This window comes from Sapajus apella, unplaced genomic scaffold (assembly GCF_009761245.1).
Source record: "Sapajus apella isolate SASKATOON/1434 unplaced genomic scaffold, GSC_monkey_1.0 scaffold4, whole genome shotgun sequence".
NCBI classification, from domain to species: domain Eukaryota; kingdom Metazoa; phylum Chordata; class Mammalia; order Primates; family Cebidae; genus Sapajus; species Sapajus apella.
In genome coordinates this window covers 25457518-25473951 of record NW_022436944.1, presented here as the reverse complement: position 1 = coordinate 25473951, position 16434 = coordinate 25457518, and the positions used below count along the sequence as shown (strand labels likewise).

General features: G+C 42.0%; 1 pseudogene; it reads right to left on the bottom strand.

The window, feature by feature from the left end:
- Positions 1-9782: 9782 nt before the first annotated feature.
- On the bottom strand, positions 9783-15362 carry LOC116537864 (annotated as a pseudogene).
- Between the last annotated feature and the right edge of the window lie 1072 nt (positions 15363-16434).

The following is a 16434-nucleotide window of genomic DNA, read 5'->3' as shown; positions in this document are numbered from 1 at the left end:
TGTGTAACGGACTGACATGCCAGCCCTCTTAAATGCCCACCATCAGAGCAAAGAGATGCCAGCAGGGCTCCTCACCAGTTAAAGGTGGAGGGGAAGAAACTGTAAAGTTTGGGAGGAAGCAGCTGGGCACCTACAGATCATTGAATTGCCACATGATGGCATCTGCCTCATACACTGGTCAGGGCCAAGATGCTGCCGGCCTCAGAGGCCATGTGAGAATACCAACTACAGAAGCCATTAGGATGTATGGCGTGTCCCCCACCCAGGCACCAGGTAATTGAGCAGCCAGGTCATTGCACCTTACAGCCTTTGGGCAATGGATGTGTAATATGCTTGTTCCCTTGCAAACGTGCAGGCCATTCTGAATCTTTGGGACCATTCCTGACCCAAAGTGGGAGCTAGCAATCGCAAGGCACAAATCTGAAATCTAAGATTAACACTGTCCTATCAGTTAGTAACTATCCTATCACATGTTGTCTGCAAAAAACAACACATACTTAAAAGCATCTTATTGGAAATGAAGTTGAAACTGAAGATTCAGCAGAGATTCTAGCAGAAGAAGAATGATAAATACAAATTAATCAGACCATTCCCAATATTGTGAATTTAAGATGTGTAAAATATCACGAGTATTCCCTTTATTCAAAGAAATGCATTTATTCTTTTCTTTTAGTGGTGGTAAGAGATATTTAGGACATTTTTTCTTTTTTTTTTTTTGCTAAAGTGAAACATGCCCACAGTACAGCATGCAAATCTTGCATGCAGCTTAATGAATTTTAACATATGTAAAACAAGTGACAAACTCTCTGGATCTGTGTCCTCATTTGTCAAGTAAATGTTACTGAGACAGCATTTCTTAAGTCTCCTCCTAGAAACTTTCTTCTAAGTCAGCAAAACTCATTCTGCGTGTTTTGATGCAATACCTCCTATATCACGATTGCAGTATGTCTTTTCCCCCACACCTAACACAGTGACCCTGGCATAACTGGCACTGGATTAATCTTTGTTAGGCTGAGTTCTCCCGAACTGCCTCTGAGGCTACCTCCAGAAGAGCATAGCTCTGGGAAGAGAAGGATGTGAATCAAAGAGCCCGCAGTCCATGGTCCACAGCACTGCCTCAGTCATCACAGTGCACACAGACCTCATCACCCGACTCTGGGAAATGCTCACGTGCAGGGGGTTCAATAGACTGGATGGCTGGATGGATAGATGAATTTATGTTCCAAATCCTTCAGGGAGAGAAAAAGAACTAAATGAAAAAGGAAGCAGGTTCTGAGATTAAAGGACTGTGGTCTTGACAGAAAAGGGGATTCCCTGATGCTGATTGTTCAAATCAATTTCCAGTTCTGTGTAGCGTAATGACACGATCAAAAGAAGTCAGAAATCCTCCTGGAGTCCAGCATCTTGCCCGAAGCCATAACAAAACCAGAGTGTTGATATCCACTATTTGCTGAAGGCTTTGTTTTGTGGCTGATTGTGCTAGGTCAGCTGGGAAGAAATACCTGTATCAGTTAGGATGCTATGGTCTGCAATCCACAGAAAAACCACCTTAACAAGGTGTCCCAAAGGAAGCAATTCCAAAGCCTAGCTGTGTCAACAGACTCAGGTCTTTGTTCACACCTGTCAACTCTGTTTGTAATATCTACCCTCATGGCCAGAAGAAGGCCAAAGCCAGTCCAAGTATTGGGCCCTCACACAAGTCCAAAAGCAAGGAGAAAGGGCAGCATGACGGGACCCTCTCCCTTCCTCATAGACCCTCTGCACTTCACAATAGCCCAATCCCTGGCAAAGAGGAAAGGGATGGCCCCTACAAGGGTTCTCCATTGACAGTGGTGGCCTGGTTACTGAATAGCTGTACAAAATTGAGGTTCCATGAGCATGGACAGAGAAGACATAAGTTGTAGGTAGACAACAAACATGTTCACCATAGTATGGCCGCAGTAGTGGTTCTTGGCAATTATCAAGGCCAATCCAAACCCAACTAAATAAATTACCTTTTAACTTTACATAATCAATTACCACAGTAAAATTGGATCATAGGTGACCAGGCAATCAAGGGCTCTGTGTAAAAAACTGGCTTCTGGGACCAGGCACAGTGGCTCACATCTGTAATCCCAGCACTTTGGGAGGCTGAGGTGGGCAGATCACCTGAGGTTGGGAGTCTGAGATCGGCCGGGCTAACATGATGAAACCATGCCTCTACTAAAAATACAAAATTAGCCTGGCATGGTGGCAGGCACCTGTAATCCCAGCTACTCAGGAGGCTGAGGGAGGAGAATCGCTTAAACCCAGGAGGTGGAGGTTGCAGTGAGCCAGGATCGTACCACTGCACTCCAGCCTGGGCAACAGAGTGAGATTCCGTCTCCAAAAACAAATAAACAAACAAACAAATAACTGGCTTCTGAAGGCCTTCGGCGACAATGTGGGCCTTCTTGCTCTGTTTACCACAGATTCTCTGAAGCAAATGCAGAGACTTGATAAATGTGCTTGGCCTCTTCCTGGGTAAAGGGCATGGCTTTAGGAGAAAGCAGTTCTTTGTGCGGCGTTGCAGAACAGTCATCGTTTGTTCCTTCCTAATGTAACTTTGCAGTCTGGGAAGAGAATCGACTACCCTTCAACTTCCCTTGCTAGCTCCACCTCGAGAGCACACCCACGTAAGCCTGGATAAATTGCACTGTGAGGAGGAGTGCGGGGGTGGGCAATGACCCTGAAAGGACCAGAGGTGACGGCAAAGGGTGATTTCCCAGGAAGTACCAAAAATGTCACCTAAGAGGTTCATATATTAACAATCGGTCTTTTATTTCCATCCTCTCTTTGTAGTTATAGAGGCAAGACCAAGGCTACCCCTGAATGCCAGGACAGAGAGAGGGAGAGAGAGACCATGATCAGGGTCTGAGTCTGAGTGTGGGGAAGTGGGCAAGGCCAGAGAGTGAATTATACCTGTAGTGATTAACCCATCCGCAGGGATTGCCCTGGGTCCACAGGGTGCCAGTCGTTCCCCCCTCCCCATGGTTGGCAGGAGCTCATGGGACCAACTTGGTAAAAAAGAGATGTGTTTGGGGTTATCATTGCTGTCACGTGCTCTCCTGGCCTCTTTTCCACCATCTCCCTTGTTCTGCTTCTACTTCCATCCTCTCTCCATGACTCTGCATTGGCTGCAGCACGGGAGCCATTTCCCCTAAGACCCCTAAGACCAGGGTATGTGTACCACAAGAGGCGCCCAAGATCACTTCAGTGGCACATAGACATTTTATAGTTTAATAGATATGTACTTATTTTACTTCTCCTTACCAAAAATTGCAAGTTGTGTGGTAGCCGTATATACTAGTCTGTTCTCATGCTGCTATAAAGAACTGCCGAGGATTGGGTAATTTATAAAGGGAAGAGTTTTAATTGATTCACAGTTCCACAGGGCTGGAAAGGCCTCAGGAAACTTACAATTATGGTGAAAGGGGAAGCAAACATGGTCTTCTTCACATGGCAGCAAGAAGGAGGAGTGCAGAGCCAAGTGGGGGAACAGCCCTTATAAAACCATCAGATCTCGTGAGAACTCACTCGCTATCATGAGAACAGCAGGGGATAACCGCCCCCATGACTCAATTACCTCCCACCAGGTCCCTCCCACAGCATGTGAGGATTATGGGAACTACAATTCAAGATGAGATTTGGGTGGGGACACAGAGCCAAACGATATCACCAAAAGAATTCCACTGATTCTTGAGTTCTTCCTCCAGGAGGAGAATGCTGAACTCCCCATAAAGGCTGAGGAAAGCAAGACCCGGATGGAGGGGACTTGCCTGGCATCATGGAACATAAAAACAGTAATTTCAGGATTAAAAATCACATTTGGGGTTCCAGTGCTTTTCTCTCCACACCACTCTTCTGTTAAATAAGTCTCTTTCATCTGATGCACTTTCTATTTTTATATTAACAAATTTTTTCTTGTAAATTAATAGAAATGGCTGCTTTGTAGAGGACAATATAGGGAACTGGTAATTTCTGGATTCTAACGTGATTTCTAACGCCACTTTCATCTACAGTTTTAACAACTCTCCAAATATCTTTCTCTTTCCTCATCCAGGAAATTACAGGACATTTCTGACATTTCAATGAGTTTTTAATTAGGGACTTTAAAGGTAATGAGTATCTATTGCCTGGTTTAAAAGGAAGTGTAATCGAAATTAAAGTCTAATACCCCAAATAAAAAGCTACATCACAGATAAGATTACACAGCTTACATTTCCGTGTCAATCTGTTTTGTAAATGCCTGCATTTCTCACTGCAGACTCAATGTAACTGAGACATCTAGTGTTCATTCCTAAGAAAAACAAATTTCCATGAATCTAGGTTTAAATAATTCACAGAATCCCTTTTATGTTCCCTCTGAGTAAAACTGAAATCTTCCTCCACCCCCAATCCTGGGAAACCTTTTTATGGTTCCTCGTGGGCTTAGCCCTTTCCCAGAAGAAAAATTCTTTCATATCACAGACGCTCATGGAATGTTTCCCACATTTAATGTTCTTGTTATAACTGTGTTGTGAATCATGTGGATAAAACCCATCCCCTCAGTCCAACCTCACCCTCCTCCAACTTTTAAAGCAATTGTCTCACATAGAAAATGCCTTTCCTGGGGAGGCTGAGGCAGGAGAATTGCTTGAACCTGGGAGACGGAGGTTGTGGTGAACCGAGATCACGCCATTGTACTCCAGCCTGGGTAACAAGAGTGAAACTCCGTCTCAAAAATTTTTAAAATTTAAAAATTTTTTAAAAAAGAAAGTGCCTTTCTTCTTCAGTGGGGCTGCATGTAGGCCACACTTTGTTTTCTGGATTTCTAATAATTAAGAATGTAAACATGAATCCAAAGTATTTAAATTATTTCATATGAAATAATTCATATGAAATAATTTATTACGTGAATAACTGCATGAATGAATATGTAAATAACATATTCATTTCTATCACATAATGAATACTATTTGCATATCCAGATAACTTTTTAAAGTGAATTATGTATTAAATATGACAGCAAAGCACAAGCAATAAAAAAATAGATGAACTGGACAGCATCGAAATGTAAAACTTTATGCTTCAAAGGGCACTATCAAGAACATGAAGACGACCCACAGAATAGTAGAAAACATTCAAAAATCATGTATCTGATGAAAGACATATTTAAAATATGCAAAGTACCATTACAACTCAAAAAGACAACCCAATCTATAAAGGGGCAAGGAATCTAAACAGACATATCTGTCCAATTTTTCAATTTGGGGTAATGAGTACACTAGACGCCCAACCACAATGATGCAACATACTCATGTAGCAAACAGGCACATTTACATATGTTTTCAGGTATACAAATGGCTAATAAACACGTGACACTCAACATAATAAGCACAAGATGTCCAACATCATTAGCCATTAGGGAACTGCAAATCAAAACCAAATGAGGGCAGGCATGATGGCTCACACCTGTAATCCCAGCACTTTGCGAAGCCGAGGTGAGTGGATTCACCTGAGGTCAGAAGTTTGAGATCAGCCTGACCAACATGGTGAAACCCTGTCTCTACAAAAAAAAAAAAAAAAAAAAAAAAAATTAGCCGGGTGTGATGGCAGGCGCCTGTAGTCCCAGCTACTTGGGAGACTGAGACAGGAGAATTGCTTGAACTTGGGAGGTGGAGTTTGCAGTGAGCCGAGACCACACCAATACACTCCAGCCTGGGCAATGGAGCGAGACTCCTTCTCAAAACACACACACACACACAATGAAATGCCACCTCACGCCAACTAGAGTGGCTGTAATAAAAAAAGATAAAAGTAAGTGTTAGGGAAAATGTAGATAAATTGGAACCCACACGCATTGCTGGTGGAAATGTAAAATGGTGCAGCTGCCTTAGAAACAGTTTGGCAGTTCCTCAAAAGATTAAACAGAGTTACCACATGACCCAGCAATTTCACTCCTGACTGAAGTGAAATTCACTGAAAACAAATAAAAGCGCTATACACACACTTGAAGACAAGCCTCCTTCATAATAGCCAAAAAGTGTAAACAACCCAAATGTCCATCAGCTGATGAAAGGTTAGATAAAATGTGGCGTAGCTGCACAATAAAATACCATTCAGCCAAAACAATAGGCAAATCTACAGAGACAGACAATTATCAGTTGCTTAGGGGTAAGGTGGGGATGGAGTGGGAGGGAGAATGAGTTGAAGGGAAATGGAAAGTGACTCCTACTGGGTGTGGGGTTTCTTTGGTGGGGGTGAGGAAAATATAAAATTGATAGTAATGATGGTTGTACGACTCTGTGAATGTACTAAAAACATTTAAGGCCAGGTGCGGTGGCTCACGCCTGTAATCCCAGCACTTTGGGAGGCCGAGGCAGGTGGATCACCTGAGGTCAGGATTTCGAGACCAGCTGGCCAACATGATGAAACCCCATCTCTACTAAAAATACAAAAAATTAGCTGGGTGTGGGGCAGGCACCTGCCATCCCAGGTATTTGGGAGACTGAGGCAGAAGAATGGCTCAAACTCAGGAGGTGAAGGTTGCAGTGAGCCGAGATCATGCCACTGCACTCCAGCCTGGGCAACAAGAGTGAAATGCCATCTCAAAAAAAAGTTTTTTAATAAAAACAAATTTAAAACATTTAATTATATACTTTAAATGGGTGAATTGTATGATAGGTAAATTATATTTCAATAAAGCTGTTGTTTAAAAGTGGGTTATAAGTAGTAACTTTTTTCTATTAAAATTTCCATTTCCATTTACATTGAACTGTAAACTAATATAAAAGAGTTAATTTCTTACTTAGCGGTTAGAAGTTCATGAGGTTTTCTTTTTTAAATTAATTTTTAAAATTTTAGATTCGTAGGGCACATGTGCATGTTTGTTACATGGGCATATTGCATAATGGTGGGGTTTGGGCCTCTAGTGTACTAGTCACCCCAAATTGAACATTGTATCCAATAGGTGATCTTTCAACAATCACACCTTCCTCCGTCCCACTTTTTGGAGTCCCTATTGTCTGTTATTTCCATCTTTATGTCCATGGGTCTCCACTGTTTAGCCCCCACTTATAAGTTAGAACAGGCAATATTTGATTTTCTGTTTCATTTGGGATAATGGCCTCCAGCTCCATGCATGTTGCTGCATGAAAGGAAATGATTTCATTTGTTATGGCTCCATAGTATTCGGGAGGCTTCTACTCAGCCTCCCAAGTAGCTGAGATTACAAGCACATGCCGCCACGCCCAGCTAATTTTTGTATTTTTAGTAGAGATGGGGTTTCACCATGTTGGCCAGGCTGGTCTCGAACTTCTGACCTCAGGTTATCTACCCGCCTCAGCCTCCCAAAGTGAAATTGTCTGTAGATAATTCCACATTTTCTGTATCCAATCAACCATTGCTGGACACTATGTTGGTTCCATGACTTTGCTATGATAAATAATAGTGCTGCAATAAGCACACAAGTGCTGGTGGTTTTTTTCTTTTACATTATTTCTTTTGTTTGGGGTAGATTCCCTTAGTGGGATTGGTCTATTTTTAGTTTCTTGAGATTTTTCCATAAAAGTTGAACCAATCTACATTCTCACCAACGGTGTACAAGAGTTCTCTTTTTTCGCATCCACACCAACATTTGTTGTTTTTGACTTTTTATTAGTGGTTCTTCTGACTGGTGTAAGATGGTGTCTCGGTGTGGTTTTTAATTTGCGTTTCCTTAATGACTGAGTGATGTTGAGCATTTTTCATGTGTTTGTTGGCCGCTTATATTTCTTATTTTAAGGAATGTCTGTTCATGTTCTTTGCCCAGTTTTTAATGGAGTTATTTGTTTTTTTCTTTTTCAATTGTTTGAGTTCCTTGTAGATTCTGGATATTAGCCCTTTGGTGGAGGAATAATTTGCTGATATTTTCTACCATTCTACACACTGTCTGTTTACTCTGTTGATTATTTCAGAAGCATTTTAGTTTAATTAAATCCCATTTGTCTGTTTTTGTTTTTATTGCATTTGCTTTTGAGGTTTTTGTCATAAATTCTTTACCAAGGCTGATATTCAGAAGAGTTTTTCCTAGATTTTCTTCTAGAATTTTAACAGTTTCAGGCTTTATATTTACACTGTCATCAGTGACCTTTAATCCACCTTGAATTAGTTTTTGTATGTGATGAGAGAAAGGGTTCCAGTTTCCTTCTTCTGCGTGTGGCTAGCCAATTTTCCCAGAACCATTTTTTGAATAAGGGTGTCCTTTCTTCATTGTTTATTTTTGTCAACTTTGTCAAAAATCAGTTGGTTGTGGGTATGTGGCTTTATTTCTGGGTCCTCTATTCTGAGCTATTGATCAATGTGCCTATTTTTGTGCTAGTACCATGCTGTTTTAGCTATAGCCATGTAATATAATTTGACATCAGGCAATGTGCCTCCAGATTTATTCTTTTTGTTTAGGATTGCCATGGATATTTGGGCTTTTACTTAAGTTCCATAAAAACTTTAAGATAGCTTCTTAAGATAGTAAGTAGTAACTACCAAGTTGATACATAATAATTGTACATATTTATGGAGTACATGTGATACTTTGATACATGCATACAATGTGTAATGATCAAATCATGGTGAGTAGAATACCCATTACCTCAAAGATTTATCATTTCTTTGTGTTGGGAACATTTCAAATTTTCTCTTCTAGTAATTTTGAACTATATGATAAATTATTGTTAACTATAGTCATTCTCCTGTTCCATGAAACACTAGAATATATTCCTTCTATCTAACTGTATTTTTGCACTCATTAACCAACCTTTCTTCATCCCCCCCACCTTCCCAGCCTCTGGCAACCATCTTTCTACTCTCTGCCTCCATTATATCAACTTTTTAAGCTCCCACATGTGAGTGAGAGAATGCGGTATTTGTCTTCTTTAACTTTTCTCACTTGGTTATTTCATTTAACATAGCAAGTTTCATCCATGTTGCTGCAAGTGACAGGATTTCATTCTTTTTTATGGTTGGGTTGTATTTCATTGTGTATATGTATTGTATTTTCTTTATCCATGCATCCATTAATGGACACTTAGGTTGATCCCATATCTTAGCTACTGTAAAAAATGCTGCAATAAACATAGGCATGCAAATATCGCTTCAATATACTGATTTCCTTTCCTTTGAATATACCTAGCAGTGGGATTGCTGGATCCTATAATAGATCTATTTTTAGATCTCAGTGTTTTGAGGCATCTCCATACTGTTTTCCATAGTGACTGTACTGATTTATATTTCCATCCGCAGTATACGAGCGTTCCCCTTTCTCCACATCCTCACCAGCATCTGTAAATGTTTGTTTTTGATAATAGCCATTCTAACTGGGATGCGATGAGACCTCATTGTGGTTTGGATTTTCATTTTCCCGATAATTAGTAATCTTGGGTATTTTTATATGCCTGTTGGCCATTTGTATGTCTTCTTTTGAGAAATGTCTATTCAGATCATTTGCCCATTTTTAAATTTTATTATTTTTTTCTATTAAGTTTCCTATATATTCTGGTTATTAATCCCTTGTTGAATGGATAGCTTGCAACCCAGTCTATAGGTTGTCTGTTCACTTTGTCAACTGCTTCTTTTTAGCATTATGTAATTTCATTTGCCTATTCTTACTTTAGTTATCTCCGCTTTTGAGGTTTTACCCCCAGAAAATCTTTGCCCAGACCAATGTCATAAAGTACTTTCCCGATGTTTTCTTCTAGTAATTTTATAGTTTCAAGTCTTACGTTTAGGTTTAAATCAATTTTGATTTGATTTTTATGCATGGTGAGAGACAGGGGTTTCTTTTTTTTTTTTCCTCTGAACATTTTATTGGCCTCCTGCTTCCCAAAGGGTACCCTAATTCTGCTGGCTTAACGACTCAGAACTTTGATGTTGTTGGTCTCAGATATCACTTTGCCATCCCCTGTCTGGTGAGTGGTGGCCTTTTGGATGGTTTGCATGGAGTTGCTCCTGTCCAGAGCATCAACAAGATTGAAGTCCTTGCCATCTTCCAGCAGGCTGCAGTAGGTGGCGCTCTCAGCCTCCAGCTTGACCTTGATGTTCAGCAGGACCTCATACTCCTGGTCTTGGTTCTGTCCCTCTGCCCAGGTCTGTGCCAGCTCTGACTCCAAGTGCAGCAGGATCCCAGTGAGCTGCTCCATCTGCAGGGCATAGCGGGCCTCTGCCTCCCTCAGGCTGTTCTCTAAGCTGGCCTTCGGATTTCTCATGGAATCCAGGTCCATCTCCAAGGACTGAATTGTACGTCGCAGCTCCGTGAGCGTTATCTCAGCAACTCCAACCTCAGCAGACTGCGTTGGTAACCACTGTGGTGCTCTCCTCAATCTGCTGAGACCACTACTTGTCTAGCTCCTCTCGGTTCTTCCAAGCCAGCTCGTCGTACTGACTCTGATGTCTGCCATGATCTTGGCAAGGTCCTGAGACTTGGGGGTGTCTGCCCCCATGGTCAACCCAGAGCTGGCAATTGGGGTTGTAGGCCTTTTACTTCCTCTTAGTGTTTCTTCTTCATAAAGATCAGCTCCTCCTTGAGAGCCTCGATCTCTGTCTCCAGCTGCAGCTGAGTGACATTGGTGTCATTAGTGACCTTGCAGAGCTCATGGATGTCACTCTTCACAGACTGGCGCATGGCCAGCTTCTCAAACTTGACTCTAAAGTCATCAGCAGCAAGACGGGCATTGTTGATCTGCAGAACAATGTGAGCACCGTTCACAGAATTTGCGAAGATCTGAGCCCTCAGGTCCTCGACGGTCTTAAAGTAATGGCCTCCGTCTCTGACATGGGGTCCCTTCTTCTGTAGGTGCTCCCAGACTTTTCTCTCCAGCTTCCAGTTTCTCTGTCTCGTGCCTGCATAGATGCTGGCCGCGCTGCTGACAGGTCAGGCACCATAGCTGGGTGCCTGGACAGAGCCCAGGAACCAGCACAGCAGCTGTGGAGAAGGTGGGGCAAGTGGTGAAGCTCAGGCTGTCCTGGGAGGAGAGCGAGAGGACAGGACTTAGGCTTTGCTGATGACCAAGAAGATCATTCATCTTCTTGGTTAAATTTACTCCTACATTTTTTATAGCTGTTGTAAATGAGACCGATTTCTTGATTTCTTTTTCCGCTAGTCTGTTGTTGGTGCATAGAAGTATGACTTATTTTTGTACATTCATTTTTGTACTCAACTTTATTCAATTTGCTTATCAGTTCTAAGAGTTTCTTGGTGGAATGCTTAGGGTTTTCTACATATAAAATCATGTCATCTGCAAATAGGGCAGTGTAACTTCCTCCTTTCTAATTTGAATGCCCTTTCTTTCTTCCTTTTGCTTAATTACTCTGGCTAGGAATTCCAGTACCATGTTGAATAAGAGTGGTAAGAGTGGGCATCCTTGTCTTGTTCTAGTTCTTGGAGAAGAAACTTTCAGCTTTTCCCCGTTCAGTATAATATTAGCTGTGAGTTTGTCATATATGGCCTTTATTGTATTGAGGTATATTTTCTCTATACTTAATTTGTGGAGGGTTTTTTATCTTGAAGGGAAGTTGAATTTTATAAAATGCTTTCTCTGCATCTATTGAGATGATTTTTTGTGCTTTACTCTTTTGATATGATATATCACATTTATAGATTTGCATATGCGAAACCATCCTTGCATCCCTGGAATAAATCACACTAGATCACGATGAATGAACTTTTTAATGTGCTGTTGGACTCAGTTTACTAGTATTGTGTTGAGGATTTTTGCGTCTATGTTCTTTGGGGACATTTACCTATGTTTTCTTATATTGTTGTGTTCTTGACTGGTTTTGGTATCCAGATGAGCTGGCCTCAAAGATGCATTTGGAAGAATTCTCCCCTTTTCAACTTTCTGGAAAAGTTTAAAAATAATTGGTATAGTTCTTCTTTAAATGTTTGGTAGAATTCAGCAGTGAAACCATCAGGTCCTGGACTTTGATGAGAAACTTTTACTACTGATTCGATCATGTTGCTCATAATTGCTCTATTCAGGTTTTCTGTTTCTTCTTGGTTCAAACTTGGTAGGTTGCACATGTCTAGGAATTTATCCATTTCCATTACATTTCTCGTATCTTTGGTGTATAGTTGTTCATAGCAGTCTCTAACAATCTTTTGCACTTCTGTAGTATCAGTTGCATTGTCTCCTTTTTTTCATTTCTGATTTTATTTTTTTGGGTGTATTTTCTTTTTGTCTTAATTAATCTACCTAATGGTTTGGCAATTTTGTTATCTTTTCAGACAACCACCTTCTTATTTCTTTTGTATTTTTTTGTCTCAATTCTGTTTATTTCTGCTCTTACCTTTGTTATTTCTTTTCTCCTACTAATTTTGGGATTTGTTTGTTCTTGATTTTCTAGTTTCTTGAGATGCATCATTAGGTTGTTTATTTGTAATATTTCTGATTTTCTATGTAGGCATTTATTGCTATAAACTTCTCTCTTAATACTGCTTTTGCTGTATGCCATAGGTTTTGGTATGGTGTTTCTCCTCAATGAATGTGTTGCCATACATCACTATAGAATGTACTTCTATCACAAATATCTGTGTCTTCCAGCGATCTATGCATGGCACATAAGGTAGTTTATTAATGCAATATTTCCATTCCCTGACTACGTTTGTATATCAGAAATTTTACTACAGTTTACTACATACTTGCTGCTGGGTATACAATTGTGAGTGAAATAAAAAGCCCTGTTCTTATGGACCTCATGGTTTAGTGGAGGAAACAGATATTACTGAGATGCTCATGTTAATGAGATAATCCCAGCTGTGGTAAGTGAGCCAAAGGAAAAGGCAAGCCACATGATGATACTGACACCAAGGCGGAAAGCCTGTACCAATGTGGACTAAGTTCTGTACAGAAGAGGCAGGAATTGTCTAAAATGTTCAAATCTGCCTTGCTCGTATCTATTGTTTTTTTTTGAGAGTGTCTGTGGCTCTCTTAAAAATCACCCGGTCCCCCATGGCAACCAACAGACACAGTAACTGACACACACAGAAAAGGTGCCCAATTCATGTCGCACTAGACGTTACGCTTCAGCCCAAGTCTGGGACGGGTTCTATGCTTTCTCTCCTAAATGGCCTTCCTTCCTCTCACCTCTCTCCCACAAAATGCAGTAAATTCCACCAGAAGCCGCACATAACCTACAACTTAAGTTTCCTAAATATGGTTTTCTCTGAGTCAATTCCCTCCTCACAAAACAGCCAGAAGCTCTGACTTTCTCACAGCTGACATTCTAGTCCTGACCGTTACTCCAGGATCTCCAGGACATCCTCCGGCGCCCTTTCAGTCCCACCTCCCATAGGCCCCCATGCAAATCCTGTGGGCAAAGAAGTATACCTACCAACCTCGGAATAGACCTTGTTTATCTCCCTTCTCTGCCTCTGTTCCATGCCTTTGCTCCATGCCATCCAGGCATCCGAAGTGGCTTTCTTGCTTGTCAGCAAATGACGCCTTCCTTAAAACAAAATCATCAACTTTTCAGGTATTAAACGAAATACAATACAAATAATGCTTTCACTTTTTTTTTTTTTTTTTTTTTTGACATGGAGTCTCACTCTGTCACCAGGCTGGTGTGCAGTGGTGCCCTCTCAGGTCACTGCAACATCTGCCTCCAGGTTCAAGCGATTCTCCTGCCTCAGTCTCTCAAGTAGCTGGGACTATAGGAGTGTGCCACCACACCCAGCTAATTTTTGTATTTTTAGTAGAGACAGGTTTTCACCATGTTGGCCAGGCTGGTCTCAAACTCCTGACCTCGTGATCCGCCCACCTTGGCCTCCCAAAGTGCTGGGATTACAGGAGTGAGCCACCGTCCCCGGCCTGCTTTTACTTTTTTTAAAAGAAACATCGACAAAACAAATAATGCTTTGTTTTAAACCTCCGTGCTTAGCAAAATAAAAAGTGATACTTACATCTTAGTCCTCTTACTAAAAAATATTTATTTCGCTGATCTTTTGAACTGTAGATTCAGGAAAGCACAGCACTACAAAGAAGTCTCCCTTTGAAGACCCTAGCCTGACTCCATTTGAGAGAGAAAATTGGCCCACATGTGGGAGGACTGGCCTGAGGCACCTGTGAGGCCAACCCAAGAAATCTTGAGATGGCCAAGAGCGCTTTCTCCTGTCTGCTAAGATTGCCCTCAGAGTTCTGGTTTCCTGTCTGAGGACCTACATCTTCTTTAGGCTACTGGCTGAACAGATGTGGTCTTCCCACAGGGCTGTGGTCTCAGCTTTGCAGGCCTGTATGGAGCAACCACATTAGAACATGATATGCGTAGGAAAAATTATCAATGTATATAATGATGATAATATCATTTTGAAATCCCTCAACACACTGCCTTCTTCTATATTTTCTTATACTTACCTCCCCCTAATCTTTAGCGCTTTCCAGTTGCCTCGGGGAGGTTTAGGACTGTTACAGAGGGAATCCAAAAAAAAATAAAAGGAAGAAGAAAAGAAGAAGAAACAGTTAATTATCAGCTTCTAAACAGAATTTGGGGACTTTTTGGCCAGGTAGTAGCTAAAAAGCTAGGCTTTGTAAGAGAGAGAAAAGATGTTCTAAATACCTCGATCTTGGAGTTTTTTTGTTGTTGTTTTGTTTTGTTTTTGAAATGGAGTTTCACTCTTGCCCAGGCTGGAGTGCAGTGGCGTCATCTCGGCTCACTGCAACCTCTGCCTCCTGGCTTCAAGCAATTCTCCTGCCTCAGCCTACTGAATAGCTGAGACTACAGGCACATGCCACCAAGCCCGGCTAATATTTGTATTTTCAGTAAAGAATGGGTTTCACCATGTTAGCCAGGCTGGTCTCGCACTCCTGACCTCAGGTGATCTGCCTCCCAAAGTGCTGGGATTACAGGCGTGAGCCACTGTGTCCGGCCAATCTTGGAGTTGTACACATGGAAAGACAAGAAGAGAAAGAAGAAACCCCCTCCTCGCCATTCATCCCAGGGGACTACCTATGAGAAAAGGAAGAGAGAGGTAAGGGAGGCCAAATTAATCTCCCTTTTCCTGATCCTGCCCAAAATGAAGAGGTTTGTCAAGCAGGTAGAGGAAAGGCTGAGGGCTTCTAAATATCGCATCTTTGGGGACCTGGGAGGAGTTCACCTGATTGGCTGCCTGACACCACCCTGGGAGTGTCTATTATCAAAGTTTAACTCAATAACACAGCATACTTTGCAGGGAAAGGGGTGGAATATAATTTCCTGAGCTGCCCCCAAGACCAGTATGGAATAGACTGGACCAAGGAGTTGCGACATACTGCAGAGAAGAGGCCTGGGAAGCAGCTGAGCTGGTAGCCACCAGGCTTCCTGGCACTGGCCATCACAAGGGAAAGGTGAATCAGCATCGAGGCTAGAGAGAAACACTCCAGTGAAGAGCCAGATGGAGGATGTATGGTCTTGAGAGGCAGCCAGAGTGGAGTCTGAGTCATCAGGGAAAATGAGCAGGCCCTGCCAAGCCAGGAGGACCCAAACCTCAGGTACTATAGATACAGCCTCAATAGCAGGCACTCACACAACTCCCGGGATTGAGCCTGTCTCACCCTCAAAAGAAGTATCCAGGAAATATCCAGACTACCCACCCACAGCAGAAATCTGCAAAGATGCGGAAGCTACTGCATGGATACCAGGACCCCACCTCCTCTCTGTCTCTATGGGGTCACTTAGCCATGACTCCATCAGAAACTCAGACACCATCGACAGAAAAAGGAATGCAGATATCTAAATCACTAAGCATTATTTACCTAAAGGGATGGACCGTTTACATAACGTGTCTATTTAGGTTGCTGACACCTATAATTCCAGTACTTTGGGAGGTCGAGGCAAAAGGATTTCTTGAGCCCAGGATTTTGAGACCAGCTTGGGCCACAAAGCAAGACCCGCATCTCAATAACAACAACAACAACAAAAATAGTGGCTTGCACCTATGGTCCCAGCTACTTAGGAGTCTGAAATGGGAGGATCCCCTGAGGCCAGGAATTTGAGGTTGCAGTGAGCTATGATCATCCACTGCACTCCAGGCTGCGTGACAGAGTGAGACCCTGTCTCTAAATAAATAAATAAGTAAATGGGTGCACCAGAGTATTTTCCCCTTTATTCAGTGATTGGAGGCTCATAAGGAAGAGAAGAGCAATTCTAGAGAAATGAAGATGCTACCTCTTCTTTGCACATCTGTGAGTAGGGTGAAAAAAATCTGCAACCCTTCATATATACCGGTGTTGCCAGTTTTTCCCATCCTCTCCCATCCTCCTCCCCACTGCTAAATTTGGTGCTGCTTGGGCTGCTCAGTTCCTCCTATCCACCCACACCCAACTGTGGAGAAGAGCGTGGAGGGTCCAGATCGGATCTCTGGGACTTTCGATGCAAAATTTAAAAAAATAAGAGAGGAATAGAAATGCCATAAGCCACATGGGTACACTC